We start from the raw sequence: 17,714 nt of genomic DNA on the forward strand, positions 1-17,714 counted from the left end.
GCCATACGGCCTTTCGAGCCTTCTCTGCAGTTACATGGGTACTAGCAGCCCCCCTGGACCTAACTCAAGCTTTACAGTGACCGGTGTCATAACTGAATCTGAACGTTAACTTTCTTGACAACCATCATGGAGGCTTTCAACCAGAGGTCACTAAGTAGCGAACTGGAGCAGGGACATTGATTATTTTTTGTCTTCTCCATCTCCCTCCTGATCATTCCTACAGTGAGACCAATTAGTGCAGCCCCATGGCAGAGATCAACTAGCTAAGTCATTGGTGGAGTTTACTCACTACATATACAGAATTGAGGAATATAACTGCAGACAGTAGGCATATGTGTAAATGAAGTGGATTGCACCAACAATTTTGAATATGTACAAAGTTTATGCATTAAAAAAATACTGTTGTAAAAGTGTCAAATTAAATCCAGAATTGTTTTCCTTTTTTGGATTCTCACCAATCATATTTTTCAATCATATACAATTTTTTGCCCGTATAACAACGGCTACTGCACTTCAAAACTAATTCATCAATTGCAAAGCCATCCCGAGGATGTGATAAAGCGCTATATAAATGCAGTTTGTTCTTTGTAATTCTTAATGGTGAAGGAAAAAGAGTTACAATTGTGTTCAGAACAGCTATTGAATGTCATTGCTTTAATATTGAGGTTTATTTGGGGAAATGGCTTTGAAATATTAAATGCTTTAAAAGGGTCTTAACTGATCTTGAGCTGCCAGTAGTATAATTCATTCACAGAAATCACAGAAACCCCACACTGCAGATAGAGGCCATTTCGGCCCATCGAGCCTGCACCGACACATATCCCACCCTATCCCCGTAACCCCACGTATTTAATCCCCCTAACACTAAGGGTCAATTTATCATAGCCAATCAACCTAACCTGCACATCTTTGGACTGTGGGAGGAAACCGGAGCACCCGGAGTAAACCCACGCAAACACTGGGAGAATGTGCAAACTCCACACAGACAGTTGCCCGAGGCCGGATTCGAACCCGGGTCCCTGGCGCTGTGAGGCAACAGTGCTAACCACTATGCCACCGTGCATTGTTGCCTCTTACCAGACTGCCATTTTGTGAGATAATATTTTGACATGGCCATAACAATGCTGCAACTTGATCAAATATTAATATTCAATCTCCTAGTTACCTGGAAAAGTGGCCTTCAGAACCACTTTTTTAAAGTAAGTCATAAGATTCTTTACTGGTGTGGATTCTAGGCTGATGATGAGCATTAGGATGGTAAAGGCCCAAGGAAAATAGTTAATGAGACATTAAGTAAGGTCTTGAGCTGATGGCAATCTGGCAGTTAATTGTGAAGCTCAATAAAATGCCGCAATAAAACTTTCTTTCGATTAGGCACTTTACAGCCTTCTGGACTCAACATTGAGTTCAACAATTTCAGACTATAACCCCTGCCCCATTTTTCAGGCAGCTGTTGATGATTCTGCCATCCCCATTTGCAACATTTAACCACTCCTGCCTCCTACCCTAGTATAGACTGTTCCTTCAATCCCTCCCCTCCCCTCCCCGTTCCCTGTCTCTGCACCTGCTTAAAATCTGTTACATCTCGAACCTTTTCCAGCTCTGATGACGGGTCCCAGACCTGAAACGTTAACTCTGTTTCTCTCTCCACTGATGCTGCCTGGCCTGCTGAGTGCTTCCAGCATTTTCTGTTATTTCAGATTTCCAGCATCTGCAGTATTTTGCTATTGTACCGCAATAAGATAGTTGTGAGTACTTCTGTACATTAGTCTTAAGTTTGCTTGGTTTAAACTACATGTTTTGCTGTTGGTCTCAAACATAAGGCAGTGGTAATCAGTTTTTAGATAATGATTCGGTGATTGGTTTTACCATTTAATATCCTAGCCCTGGTTATACACTGTAGGAGAGTATTATTATCTGGCCTGGTCCAGAATCAGTATGTCCTGGTAGCTGAGCATTCCTCTGGGGCTTCACAAACCTATCCCATTCAGCAATGTAAGTTGTACTCTAGACTACTTGTACACACAGAGCATGATGAGGATTGACATTAGAAAGGGGAAAAATGTCTGTCTTTGTTCCTCTGGTGATTAATGCACTGCCTGTGGAGACGGATGGAAGTTGCATACAGTGATAAAAATGTTCTCCTTTCTTCTCCCTGCAGCTTGTATTATAACGTTTTTGTCAACTTTCTCCTCTTCATAACATGGTCCTCGGGAGGCAGGCATTTTAGCATATTGCAATAAAATGCTTCACTGCATGATCCATGACATTGCAAAGTTCAGAAGCTAAAGTCCGGTAGCTTTGAAACATTGTTCTGAATGAGAGCTTTATAATGTGAGTAGGGTGTATTTGCTATACGAGCCGTTGGTATGTTGTGTTTGATACTTTATAGTCTACATGCTAAGTCATAATATCCAGCCAAGCTGGAGTATTTGGCAAAGCAGTTTGCTTTTTAATGGTGGATAAGTTTTATTATAGTTATGACGGGAAGAGCCATGTGCACTACATTTATATATTTAAAAAAATTAAATTCTCCATTACAGTGGTCCCTCTGTTATAGAATACTCAATCTTGACTCTTGTAGTTTTGTGGCATTTATTATAGAGCACACTTTTTGCTTAAGCATGCACAATACTTGGATCCTGAGAACTAAGTTTTAGACTGAACAGGTACTATATCCATGACATTCCAGATATACTGCATTTTCAACTGTTCCTCCCCCACCCTCATCTTTTTCTGTATTAAGACACAGTGCTCTTTTTGGCAGTAATGTGAAGTCACTATCTCCTATTATATTTTATAAATAAATATTTGTGTACATGTTTTGGGTGCAATTCATGGACTTTCCTCATATCTTTGTGGTGGAATATTAGGTAAACATCTCCCTTTTTTTGTTTTTTTTATCTTTATGGGTTTTGATGCCTGCAGATGGGAGAGCAGGCAAATGGCTCCTGTTATTGCTGATTGGTTACTAAGAGGAATGAAGGTCTGACTGAGCGTTTATACATTTTGTACTGTAAATTGCTTGATATTTAGTGTTTAATGTACACTGGCTGAGTGCAGTCAGTGTTGGGTAATCTGTAACAGTTGACTCCATTGATTTGAATTTTTTTTGGTCTTGTAACTCAAGTAGAAGAATGATGATTGAGTTCATATTATAGCAAGTTTTCCCCTTGTTGGTCTTTTCAAAGAGAGTGTACCAAGTCTAGGGGAGGAAAGTAAAAGGTTATGCGTTCTTGCTTCAAAGCCATGTTTCTCCCTTTAGGTGATCAGTGGCAATTGAGTGCATTAAAAAAAAACGCAGTCTTTCTGGCTAAAAGTGGAATTGTAGCAATAAAGAGCTGGAAGTTGAGAGAAGTAAACTTAGAGCCTGGATTTAACCACAACTCTAAATTACTGTATTTCTAACTGGAACACTAGATTCTTCCAAAAACCAGTTTGGCCAGTCTCTGCTAGATTATCAGTGAGGGATAATGGCTATGGCATGCCTTCCAGCATCATTCAACAGCTACTGTGACTAGATTAACCCCTCAATTGCATTAACGACATCTTTGAAGGTGCCTGTGGATCAGACTCAAATGACCAAGTGAAATAGGTTGTCTGTCGTTGTGTGTTTAAACTTATGTTGAAGTGTAGTAATTGGTCCCTAGGTTTGTACAATTCAGAGTTTTTTAAATTACTTTGGATAGTGACCCTTAGCTTTCAGTAGAAAGCTTTGTTGCTGAGTTAACCTGCATCTTCCTGTACTTGAGCAATAGTCTAGAAATGCTCATTGTAGTCACGGTATGGATGCCCAGAAATACTGTTAACTCTGGACAAATCCAGATTATCTGGCCTTGAGGATTTTTTCCCCTACGTTAACCCATATTTATAGCATATTTTAACCTAGTTGTGATTTATCAAAGGGTCTGCATTTGAAGTGTCAACTCCTGTTTTCTCCACAGATGCTTCCTGACTGGCTGAATATTTTATGTTTTTTGTTTTATATTTTGTTGGCTATTCAAAAAAATGAATAGTTGCAGAATTGCTCCATATCCTGCCCCAAAATTAATTGGCCAGAAGAGGTAGGTAAAGGGGATAAGGGAATGGAGTTCCTACAGTGTCTACAGGACTCCTTTCTAACCCAGTATGTAAGAAGCCCAACAAGGGAGGATTCGCTACTGGATCTAGTAATAGGGAATGAGCCAGAGCAGATACGAGAAGTAAAAGTAGGGGAACTTCGAGGCAATAATGACATAATATGATATGGTTTAGGATAAGAATTGAGAAGGACATAAGCATGACAAAGACCAGGGTCATAGATTTTGAGGGGTTGAGAATAGAACTTGGGGTGGGGTGGGTGGGGGGGAATAAAATGGATGACCATATTGGTAAACAATGTTGTAGAACAGCACTGGGAAACATTTAAAATGGTGTTCAACAGAGCCCAGGAAAAAAATATTCTGCTGAAAAAAAGCCAAGAACTAAACGAGACACTATGGATGAATAAAGACATGAGGGAAACATTGAGGGTAAGGAAAGAGACATACATGACAAGGGAGAATACAAAGACTAGGAGAGAAGTAAAAAAAAAAATGAAGGCAAAGAGGAACTATGAAATTAAATTAGCAAGGAACATAAAACAAGATAGTAAAATATTCTACAGGCGATTAATAATTAAAAAAAAGTAAAATCGGGTTGGGAGTAGGACCACGAAGTGTCCTCGCACAGGAAACACAAAGTTCGCATGCAGGTAGAGTACGCAAGCAATTAGGAAGGCAAATGGTGTGTTGGCCTTTATTGCAAGGGGGTTGGAGTACAAGAGTAAGGAAGTCTTACTACAATTGTACAGGGCTCTGGTGATTACTGTGCACAGTTTTGGTCTCCTCATCTGAGGAAGGACATACTTGCCTTGGAGGCCGTGCAACAAAGGTTCACTAGATTGATCCCTGGGATGAGAGTTGTCCTATGAAGAGAGATTGAGTAGATTGGGCCTACACACTCTGGTGTTTAGAAGAATGAGAGGTGATCTCATTAAAACATAAGATTCTGAGAGGGATTGACCGGGTAGATGCTGAGAGGTTGTTTCCCATGGCTGGAGAGTCTAGAACTAGGGAGCATAGTCTCAGGATAAGGGGTCGGCCATTTAAGACTGAAGAGGAGGAATTTCTTCACTCAGGGTTGTGAATCTTTGGAATTCCCTACCCCAAAGGGCTTTGAATACTGAGTCATTGAGCATATTCAAGACTGAGTTATAGATTTTTGGACTCTAGGGGAATCAAGGGACATGGGGATGGTGCAGGAAAGTGGAGTTGAGGTTGAAGATCAGCCATGGCGACAGGAAATACATTAAAGATGTATAGCTTGATTTGAAGGATGACTTGCACTCAGTTTCAGCTTACCATATGACTGCATGTTCACTTTTGCAATTTGACTTCTTAAATACTGCTTTCTTTCTTTGATCTGTGTACTTCAGTAGTGACTGAGGGTTTTTATAGAAAAATTAGCAGCAATATAAATTTAGAGTTTAGTTTGTCTCAAAAAAGGAAAAGGTGGGAGAGGGAAATTACTGTGAACATTGTTTTGAGTGCCACTGTAACAAGTAGTCCAGTGTTCCTTATAATCAAAATATAAGGACACTTGCAGTATCTAAATATGATTGTATGTAATGTTGTGCTTAATAGAAACCTTGCATTATACGTGTCTAAATGTGTTTAAAGAAGTCAATTGTCGGTCTACAGAGTCCTTAAACCTGCCTTTTTAGATAGAAACCTTTCAGGTAATAAATGTTATTACTTTTGTGGAGAGACTGGTTAACAGCAATGTTCCCGTTCATTTCATTAGGCTGCGCGGCCCATTCAAAATACCGCACATGCGCAGTTTATTCCATTTAAAAGCCGGTGATCTGGTTCCGCGGCTTAAAGGGAACATTGGTTAACGGAATTGTAAAATAATTTGCAGAAAATCCCCTTCGCCTAAGTGTTACTTGGGCGATGCAAACGTATTCACCTGCTACCTTTTGAGCACTTGAAAAGTTCAGTATTCTGTTTCTAATTGGGTTGATTAGTTATTACTGGTGAATGGAACAGTTTACCACCTTGTCGTCCTTCCCCCTCCCTCCACTTTTGCTCCCTATTATCTAATATACTGCCAGGCAAAATTACTCCATGGGGCGGATGCTCCGAGCAGTCAAGCAGTGTTCCTAATCTCCAACCCAAGAACAGATGTTGCTGCTGTGCCAATCCATTTCTTTCTCATTGAGCTCCTCCCTCTGCCCCTTTCACCAAGTATTTTTGTGTTCTTGTAGCTGAGAGCAGGACATTTTCAGAGTATGGATTGAATTGCAGTATAGGAGAGAGAGCGGAGTACAACAACTATTTGGAGAGCTCTTTCAAAGAGCTGACACAGGCACGATGGGCCGAATGGCCGCCTGTGCTGTATTCTATGATGGGCTCCAGAAAATGTAATGTTCTGACTATTCGATCTGGTGAAAGTGTTGGCAATTTCTACCCAGCAGCATAAGAAATTAAGGAATAACAGACAGATCCGTTTCCATTGACCTTGTGTGAACTCTTTTTAAATAAAATTTCCTAATAAAATTATATATAATTTCTCCCTCATTGTGAAAGGAAACTCCAGAACACAACCCATTCATCTCCACTATTTAACCCTAGCCCCCTCCCCTTCTCACCGATGAATCAATATTACTTAGAAGCATGGAAGGAAGTTCGGTACTGTCCAGGGTGAAGCAGTTTGCTTGACCCCTGCCACTAAACTATCCACCTCTGGCATGCTGGCCGCAGTATGATCTCATCTATGCACTGCAGCAACTTGCTAAACTTACTTTGACAATATCTCCAAGTCTGTGACCTCTACCACTGAGAAGCAATGTTCCCTGTAATTTTTTTGGGGTGCGTGGGCCCTTTAACTGGCTGTGCGGCCCATTCAATTTTTTGCGCATGTGCAGTTATTACCATTGTAAAGCCGGTAAGCGGCCTGGGTGGAACCTCCAGACTTCTGCGCAGCCATGTAGCTTAACGGGAACATTGCTGAGAAAATCAAGACATCATCTCCAACTTTCCTCCAAGTCACACACCATCCTGACTTGGAGAGATGCTACCGTTCCTTCATTACCATTGAGTCAGAACCCTGGAATTCCTTACCTAACACCATCATAGAAGTGCCATCAATGCAAGAGCTGCAGCACTTCAGTGAGAAGGCCCACCAACACCATGTCGAAGGATCTAGAGATGGGTAATAACTGTGGCCTTGGTCAACACTGCCCACATTGAGCAAAAAAACAGATATTTTCTTGATTGCAGCAGCGTAGAAATCATAGGCCATTTAAAACTGAGATGAGGAGGAATCTCTTCACTCAGAGGGGTGTGAATCTTTGGAATTCTCTGCCCCAGAGGGCTGTGAATGCTGAGTCTTTGAGTATATTCAAGGCTGCGATAGATATAGATTTTTGGAATCGAGGGATATGGAGATCGGACAGGAAAGTGGAGTCGAGGTCGATGATCAGCCATGATCTTATTGAATGGCAGAGCAGGCTCGAGGGGCCGTATGGCCTACTGCTGCTCTTATTTCTTATGTTCTTCTTGTATTCTGAGGAGTATCTGATTACAAAGTATTTGCAGCACAGAAACAGGCCATTTAGCCCAACAGGTTCATGCTCGTGTTTATGTTCCACACGAGCCTCCTCCCACCCTCCTCCTAACCCCATCAGCATATCCTTCTATTCCTTTCTCCCTCGTGCTTATCTAGCTTCCCCTTAAATGCATCTATGCTATTTGCCTCAACTACCCCTTGTGATTGTAAGCTCCACATTCTAACCACTTTCTGGGTAAAAATGTTTCTCCTGAATTCCCTATTGAATTTAGAGTGTTAGAACGATACAGCACAGAGGGAGGCCATTCGGCCCATCGTTCCTATGCCAGCTCTTTGGTAGCATCCTCTTTCATGAACACAGATTAAAAGTAATCATTTAGTACCTCAGTCGTGCCCACTGGCTTCAAAAGATTTCCATTTTGGTCTCTAATCGGCCTCACCTTTACTCTTTTTATATGTGCCTATCTTATATTTATGGCCCCCAGTTCTGGTTTTGCCTGCAAGTGGAAACATCGTCTACCCTATCGAACCCTTTAATAATCTTAAAGACCTCTATCAGGTCACCCCTCAGTTGTCTTCTCTTTTCTAGAGACGAGCCCCAGCCTATTCAATCTTTCCTGATGGGTATAACCTCCTGGTACAGGTATCATTCTAGTAAATCTTTTTGCCCCTTTGGTGCCTCTATATCCTTTATAATATGTAGGACAGACCTGTTCACAGTATTCCAAATATGGTCTAACCAAGGTTCTATAAAATGTTTAACATAAATTCTTTGCTTTTCGATTCCATCCCTCTCGCAATGAACCCAGTGTTTGGTTTGCCTTTTTTATGGCCTTATTAACCTGTCGCGCTACTTTTAGTGATTTTTGTATCTGTACCCCACCCCATCCCAGATCCCTCTGTTCTCCACCCCATTAAGACACTTATTTTCCAAGTCAAATTGTTTATGTAAATGGTGAACAACAGTGGTCCCAGCACTAATCCTTGTGGAACATCACTTCCCATCATTTGCCACAAATAACTAACAGCATTGTATGCAAATGCTATTGGGCAGCTCATCAATTCAGCATTGCATGCATCCACTAATTTACCACCAAATGATTGTCTCTTTATATTGCGTATTAAGTTTCAATCCTTTTCCCAATGAAGTGCTTGTCTAGCTTTATTTGACACATTTGTTTTTGGTGGGAGCCTGCCTAATATTGAAGGGAAGAAAATGATATTTCAATTTGAGAAGAGTTTGTGTATTTGTAAAGTGATCATCTGCTTTTTGACTGACTGACTGATTTAAGTTTCTTTGTCTAAAGAATCTGTGCCTGGAAGCAACATTCCTCCATGCGCAGCTTCAGGCATGGGCAAGTCTTAGTCTCCCCAGATAGGATCGAAATGCTGCAACTAAAACACTGCACCTACATTTGATGGGAAGTTAGTCTATACATGCAATTTTGAATTGTTGATGTGCTTCCCAATAGCATTCACATATTTGTATACAATGCTCTGTTTATTTTTTGTTTGAAATGTTGGTGTGTCTACTATCTTAACCCTTTCAGATTGGGAGACTACCAAGATTGTTGTTAGTTTCAATGAAATCTAAGAGTCATTCCAGCAACCAAATGACATCAAGTTTGAACATAGTGATTCAGTTTGAATATTGCTGAAGTGCTGTTATTTCATGCCTGTCATTTCATTACTGCATAAAGTACATATTTGATCACTTTTTCATAGGTAGAATGTTGGCATCCCAGTACTTTGGCTGCAAATTTCACTTAATACATGTAAATCCCTACTTTGTAGACCACATTATAAAAGAGGAAAAGAATTTGTATTTTTTACATCACAAATGATTGAATGTGTAAGGGTTGCTAAATCTTTTCCCGCCTAACTTTTATGTCTGACATCTTGTTGATTTGGAATAAAATGTAAAAGTATTTAATAAAATCTACTGCTGTGCAACGCTCCACTTCAGGAGTTCTTCATTGGCTGTAAAACGCTTTGGGACGTCCGGTGGTCGTGAAGGGCGCTGTATAAATGCAAGTCTTTCTTTGAGTTACAGACAACTCTGCAGCACTTGTGGTTTTTATTGGCATCTCTTGAATTCAGTGTTTGGACACATGTTACGTTGAGAGCATAATTCATTTATAGCACAAAATCGGACTATCAATCTGTTTGTGTGATTGTCAGCCAATCTACAATACAAGTTTTTGTTAAAATACATTTAATGTAAAATAGTTAGCTTGCCTTGGAGACTTGCATGACTTCTGGTTGGCTGAATATCCACTTTCACAAGTTTCAATTGCTTCAAAGATTACAGGCAGTAGTTGGTATTGTAAGCTGTAGTTGTAAGACGGTTACTGAATGTGGTCGGAGCACCAAGTTTATAAAAAAAAAAAAAAAAAATGCAATAATTCTATTCTGGTACAGTAAAGATGACATGTAGTTGCTACAGAACCATAAAAAAATTGCAGTAGAGCAGGAGGTGACCTCTCCCCATAGCATTGTATCTTTTGCTTTAATTGTTCATTAGAATCATAGAATCTTGCAGCACAGAAGGAGGCCATTCAACCTGTCGTGCCTGTGCCGGCTCTTTGAAACAACTGTCCAATTTAGTCCCACACCCAGCTTTTTCCCCATAACCCTGCAAAGTACACGTCCAATTGCCTTTTGAAAGTTCCTATGGAATCTGCTTCCACCACCCTCTTCAGGTAGTGCGTTCTAGATCTTCATAACCCTCTAGAAAGCGTTTCTTCTCACTTCCCCTCTAGATCTTTAGCCAATTATTTTCAACCTATGACCCACTTGCCAGAGGAAACTGTTTCTCCCTACTTGCTCTATCAAAACACCACCTAATTTTGAATACCTCTATTACATCTCACCTTAACTTCCTCTATTCCAAGAACAACCCCAGCTTCTCCAATCTCTCAACATAACTGAAGTCCCTCATCCCTGGTATGCCCCTGGTCAACCTTTTCTGTACCCTCTCCAAGGCCTTGACCTCCTTCCTAAAATGTGGTGCCCAGAATTGTACACTCTTACTGAGGCTTAAGCAGTGATTTGTAAAGGTTTAGCATGACTTCCTTGTTTTTGTATTCAATGCCCCTATTTACAAAGCCAAGTATCTCCTACGCATTCTTCCCTTAAAAGATGCAGTGTCCTTTGCTTCAACTACTCCCTGTGGCAACATATTCCATGTTCTTACAACTTTTTGTGCAGATATTTCTCCTTGTGTCTCATTTAGTGACCATTTTAAAATGACTCCTTGCCTCAACTAAAAGGTATAACTTCCTTATTTTCCCTATTAAAAATGCTTCATAACTAAAAACCTCCATTAAATCTCCTCTTGGCCTTCTCTGGTCCAGTATCTTGAGTCTCCATGGTTATAGATTTTCATCTTGGTGAACTTACGTTGTACACTGCCGATGGCTTAAATGTTCTGTCTAAAACTGCTCACACTTAGTGCTGCCTAACCATTGACTTGTAAACTGTTGCTGTAATCTCTTTGCTGTTGTACTTGGTCCCCTATTTATAAAATGGAAATCACGACAAGCCTTTATGACTTTTATCTAGCTGCATTTATACTTTCAAAGGATTTTGTATTTGCATCCCTATGTTTCTCTGTTCCTGCACATCCTTCAGTGTCTTTCAAGCACTGGAGAGGTACCGCCAACGCTGCCTCTGCAAGATCCTGCAAATCCATTGGCAGGATCGGCGCACCAGCGTCGGTGTTCTTGCTCAGGCCAGCACCGAAGCTTTGACCACATTCGATCAGCTCCGATGAACGGGTCACGTCGTCTGCATGCCCAATACGAGACTCCCAAAGCAAGCGCTCTACTTGGAGCTCCGATACGGCAAGAGCGCCCCTGGTGGGCAGAGGAAACGCTTCAAGGACACCCTCAAAGCCTCCTTGAAAAAGTGCGACAATCCCACCGACACCTGGGAATCCCTGGCCCAAGACCACAGAGTGGAGGAGAAGCATCCGGGAAGGCGCCGAACACTTCGAGTCTCTTCGCCGGGAGCAAGCGGAAGCCAAGCGCAAATAGCGGAAGGAGCGCACGTCAACCCAAGCACCCCACCCACCTGCCCCTTCAACCACCGTCTGCCCCACCTGTGACAGAGACTGTAGGTCCCGCATTGGACTCTTCAGTCACCTGAGAACTCCTTTTTTAGTGTGGAAGGAAGTCATCCTCGGTTCCGAGGGACTGCCTAAGAAGATTGAGTTTAAACTCTAATTTCTTGCTTTTTCTCCCAAAATGCATAACCTCTCAGTTCTCTATATATTACCTGTCTTCCCATTCCTCTGTGTATGTCTTTCTGAAGATGTTTATAGAGTCCTTTTTGCTGTTTGCCAACCCTCCAACTTCTTTGTCAGAAAATTTCTTTACACAGAAGCCCAAGTTATAACTACCTATATCTCAGGAAATTTTTCTTCACACCAAAAGTGATCAACCTATGTAATGGACTCCCGATAGAATAGCGGAGGCAAAAAGAATGAAATTATATAAGAAACAATTGGATGTTGCAATGAGGGAATTGAGGTGCTTCCGGATAGACTAATTAAGATGGGTCAAATGATCCTCAACAGTAATTACCTTGTGATGAGAACAAAAGTGGATCCAATTCTGACCCACCACTTCTCTAATGCTTCATACTTTCAAGCTTAATATCACTTATTTATATTGTCCTGTCGTCTGTGTCCTTTGGAAGCTACCAATTAATATTCTTGTCAAAAAAAATGAGGAGTAAATGTGTTGTTAGGCAGCAGTTGAATTTCAGGGTTTGATCACCTAAGCTATTCGAGCTTTACTCTTGCAGCATTTCAAATTTGGAGTTTTTGAATGCATTTTGAGTACAGCGGCCACGAGTGGGTGGTGGTATGAAACCTGTCTGACAAGTTATCGCAGTATAAAAAAAATTCTTCACACTTAATTTAAAATAAACATGGAAGGAAATGTTGACATGGTTACTGTAAGGCATGAAGTTGAACTTGTTTTCCATATTGTCACGTCCATTCCAGCTGTATGCAGAGTGAAAATTCCTTTTGGCAAGCTGGCCTCAGTGTCTGTTCCTGTAATGAGTTCTACTTTAGGCAGTAATCCTTGCTGATAGTGCAAATTGTCTGGCCTACTGTCAAGATGGGGAGGGAAAAAAGGACTGCAGGTACAACCGCAGCTTCTGGAGATAGAACAGTTCCACCTCTAGACTTTTGTTACCTTGCATGAAACTTGTAAATGTGCTTCTAAATGTCTGTGCGCAGTTGTTTATGTAGCTGGTTGTTTGAATAACTACAGCACTTCCTCAAAGCTAAATCCTTAATATGTAATATGACATTGGTTATTGTTCTGTATGTACTGTGAATGACTACTCCACTTGGTGATTATACCAGCCCTTTGGAGTGAAGAGACTTTCTCAATCCTACAGTAGAGCACTGTCAAGTTAAAACCAGTGAACATTTGAAACTAGGTGTAAATGCAGGAAATTTAAACTTTTATTAAGGATAATTTACACTTTATCTCCTCCATCTTACAGATGTTAACCAATCTTAAAATGCATGGTATTCTTGGGTAGTGGGAACCAAAAGATATTCTTCCCAATTTAATAGTCCTGCTAGTCAAACCAAGGATTCTGATCAGCCTGCCCTGTGACCGGTCCCTGCATTCACTTCAAGAATGCAAATATATTTATATTCTGTCGTCCTTCCCCATGGGTACTCTCGGGCCTGATCGTGATATTTGCCTGCTAAGGTGGAGCTTTATTTAACCTATCCTATCCCTTTTAAGGCCACTGCCCAGGTATTCCCATGGGGAAATAGTTAAATAGGTACATCCTGAAGTCAATTAAAGCATCATTTATTGCTTGTAAATTGCTGACTCCTGCCCTTTGGGAGAGACCAGGCTGTCAAAGTTAGAGAAAAAGGAGGCAGTGACGGGCCTTTTTTCTTCTTCATACTTTTGACACTTTGAAGTACGACATCTGGAGTGTGACAACTGTGCTAGATGTAAGATTTTATAGAGTAAGATTAAGCAAATAAAAACAGCAAGATAAATAAATAAGACTTTTTATTAAGAGAATGGGTCCAGATTGAAACATACAGAATATGTCTGCAAAGAAGTGGTACGTCTTAAAGTAGAAAAAATACACCATAAGCGTAGAGATGGAAACCAATGGCCCAGAAATTCCGTTCGCAGGCCTCCCGCAGGCGGAGGGCTGCAATCTGGAAAAATCTGCGCCTGAACCGGAGGGCTCCCGGGAGGTGCAGAGTTCCGTTGCTGGGCCTCTCCAAACTGCCGGTGTGCAGGGCACACCGATCCCAGAGGCGCAGGTAGTTCCCAGCGTCCCTGCGATCACGTGGGCCATGGGGAGCCAATCAGAAGGGAATCTCCATTCATACATTTGACAGGAAGTCAAATATGAATAGAGATCACCCCCAAAAACATAGTAAAACTTTAAATACATTAAAAAGAAACATCACATTTTTAAAATGACTTTAAATTACATAAATTAAGTATTTTAACAAATTTTATTTTTTGAAAATAAAAGTTTTTTGACGGGGCTAAAAATAAACTTAACTTTCTTTAAAGTATTTTTAAATGATAAATCGGTGGAATTTAAAAAAAAAACTTTTTTCAACTCTTATCCTGATAAAAGCAGGCCTTGCACCTGCTTTTACCAGGCGCAAGAATTGTAAGTGTTTTCTGTGGGCAGAGGGTCTCCAAAAAACGGAACTCTCCACCCGCTGAGGCCCTGTTCCAGCATAGCCGGAGGATCTGTCTAGAGCTTTCTTGACAGATCGGAAATGCCGGTTTCCAGCGCATGCCTAAAACTGGCATTTCTGTTGGCCCAACGGGTGAGTACACAGCGTATACCCACCCGTAGGGACCGGAATTTCTGCCTCATTGAGTTCCTGAAGGCTTCCATCTAATGGCTTATTGTGCTATTTTCATGAAGGGTGCAAAAACTGCAATCAAGTCAGGCTCACATTGAAATTTTAACCGTTTTGAAAGCATTTAGTGATATTACTAATCATTTCATTGTTTCAGAGGTGTATATAAATGTTAAAACAATACTTGGCAATTGCTAGTCTTCACAAGGTATGGTATTGTCATAGTACAGGACTAGTAAGCCAGAGGTTGCCAGGTCAAATTTGACCATGGCAAGTTGTGAAACTGAATTCAATAAATCTGGTAATTTGTGGGCTAGCACCAGAAAAAATGACCCATGGAAGATGCCAGAATTGTAAACACAAAATGCCCTTCAGAGAATTGCTACCCCTACCCAGCCTGGCCTACATGTCACTCCAGCCCACATTACAGGAAACTTTGGTTTATCCGGAGGTTAACTGTCCGGAATGCTCGAGCCACCGGCAAAAATCAGGAGCCGTTTCGTGAGTTTTTTTCCCACCAGTCAGGCTCTGCAAGGTCTCTGAAGCTGTTGCTAAGCTACAGAGACGCTTGCAAGGTACGGCCGACTGTTTAGAAGCTGTGGGTTTGTTGCGAGATACGGAGCTCAATCTCCGTATGTTTCAACATTAGCGCTGGTTTGTCCGGCAGTTTTGATGGGACGGTAACAGCTCGGTGCCGGATAGCACAAAGTTTCCTGTACATGGTTGACTCTTAATGACCTCAGGGCAACAAATGTAACCTTGTCGATTGTTGTCCACATCCTGAGAGCAAACACATATATTTTACAAAAACTGCCTTTCCATGCGTTTCTATCCAACTCTGGAGGTCTGACTGGAAGATTTTGGCAAACAAAAATGAAAATATTTTTCTCGGTATCTCCAGTACAGTTTATGCAGATACTAAGTTGCAAATGTGTAAAACCTGTCTAGTAGCAACAATACAATTTCCCCCCCTCTTTTTGTACCTGTCTCTAATAGCAGTAAAAGACTTGGCAGAGTCAGACAAAGCCAATCCCTGTTCCACGTTAATGTAAATCTGATTATTAGCTGTAATATATCTAGGCCATTGACAAGATGAGCATTGTCTCTTTTCAATTTTAATGATAGAAAATGGCTTTTGTGGTTAATAACTGTAGCTATTCACATTTACTGAGGGTCAGATTGCACTATCCTGTTGTCTGAGATTTGTTTTGAGTACAACACTGGTTACAGTTGTGTAGGATTCCTGCCATAAACAGCTGAACATACAAAACTTGTTAGCAAGTGCCAAAAATGTAGCGCTGTGGTGCATTGTATAATGTGCTAGGCAGATCTGGTTAATGTACTGATCCAGCACCTTCGTTTATTTTCAAATGTGATTTTGAAAGATGGGTAAATTAGAGTAGGAGTAATACTTTGCAACTTCTGCACTGAACCGCTTAATTAGTTGGATTGTTGTGATTTATAGCATGGCAACTAGTGTGTGGGAGTAAACTGCAGCAACACGTTGCAGAACCTACCCTCTGGTGAGATTGGATTGGGTAGGGTCTGTGTTGAAAGGATTGTATGTTTCTGGAAGGAATGAGTTTAATGACCCAATTGGCTTTTTTGCTTTTTATGCTTTCAAGTGTAAACGTAACATTATTATACTACAGACACAAATCTTAGACCTGTTACTAAGCTGGCTGCACCCATTGTGCTGTCTTTTTATGTAGAGAGATTTTAGATTGTTTAACTGGAGTAAATGGTCTCTTGTTCCTTTGTGGTTTGCTGAATCTGCCTGTTTCTTTTTATCATAGTTGTTCTTAACTCCCTTCCTCTTCGCAGAGTGGGTCCTTTAGTTGCTCCTGCTAAACTCCATGTTCACCAAGCTGAGCTACAAGGGGTAACATACCAGTGCTCCCTATCTCACCTGTCCCCTTGCCTGATGCTGATATTAAAAACCGATCAGGCTGCAGTTTTCTATTTTGTGGTGGTTTTTCAGAGAAATTAGATTAATTCTCCTGATTTTTAAATAATTAGTTTCATTTTTGAAAGTTTGCACCATTCCCCAGTTCTTCCAGTATCATTCATTTGGAAAGGTAATTTACTGTGCATATTCATGCACAAGATTATAAAATCATGTTGAAAGTAGGGAGGTCACCTATGTGGGTTATATCCTTCCCTGGTTTCACTCCTAGGAAGCCATTTCTTCCAAATATGGTCGACCCGCCAACCGCACTATATCAATGCATTCTTGCAAGCTGTTACAGGCGGTTGTTCTCTACTATGCTCCTCCAGCACAGTGATAGTTGAATGGTAAATTTCTTCTAGCTCCTAATTTCAGTAGTAGCTGATGGATATGCCCTCGATGAAATGAGAAAGGACAGAGAACATGTACTTGTGGGCTAAAAACAGAAAATGCTGGAGATACTCAGCAGGTCAGGCAGCATCTGTAAAGAGGAACAGAGTTAACGTTTCAGGTTGATGACCTTTCGTTAGAACTGGAAAAAAGCAGGAAATGGAACAGATTTTTAAGCAAGTGTAGGAGCTGGGAAAGGGGGGAGGGAATGAAAGAACAAAAGGGAAGGTCTGCAATAGGATAGAAGGCAGGAGAGGTTAAGAGACATAGATATTCAAGGCAAAAGGAGATGGTAGTGGGACAGGTTAAGAAACAAAGGATGGCTCTAGAAGTATAAATTGTGCTGGCAGAATGAAAGACAGCTGCCATGGGGAGAAGAAAAAAGACACACAAGGTTTGGATAATAAAAATATATATATATGATGGAGGCTGAGGTTATGATCTGAAATTGTTGAACTCTGTTGAGTCCAGAAGGCTGTAAAGTGCCTAATTGAAAGTTGAGGTTGTTCCTCGAGCTTGCGTTGAGCTTCAGTGAAACAATGCAAGAGGCCGAGGACAGTGAGATCTGAGTGGGAGTGGAGCGGAGAATTAAAGTGACAGGCGACCGGAAGCTCGGGGTCCCCCTTACGGACTGAAAGGAGGTGTTCCGCAAAGCGGTCACCCAATCTGCATTTGGTCTCCCCAATGTAGAGGAGACCGCATCGTGAGCAGCGAATACAGTGTACTAAATTGCAAGAAGTACAAGTAAATCGCTGTTTCACCTGGAAGGGGTGTTTGGGGTCCTGGACAATGGGAAGCGGGGAGGTATAAGGGCATGTTTCATCTCCTGCGCTTGCACGGGAAGGTGCCGGGCGAAGGGGAAGGGGTGTTGGGGGTGATAGAGGAGTGGACCAGGGTGTCACGGAGGGA

At 41.3% G+C, this 17,714-nt stretch overlaps 1 protein-coding gene across 2 annotated transcripts in view; it reads left to right on the plus strand.

The window, feature by feature from the left end:
* pik3r1 (phosphoinositide-3-kinase, regulatory subunit 1 (alpha)) overlaps positions 1 to 17,714 on the plus strand; it is a 108,000-nt gene that overhangs the window by 3,676 nt on the left and 86,610 nt on the right. The window lies entirely within an intron of this gene.

Source organism: Somniosus microcephalus, chromosome 1 (genome assembly GCF_052327205.1).
Source record: "Somniosus microcephalus isolate GS21.2 chromosome 1, FLI_Smic_1.0, whole genome shotgun sequence".
Lineage (NCBI taxonomy): Eukaryota > Metazoa > Chordata > Chondrichthyes > Squaliformes > Somniosidae > Somniosus > Somniosus microcephalus.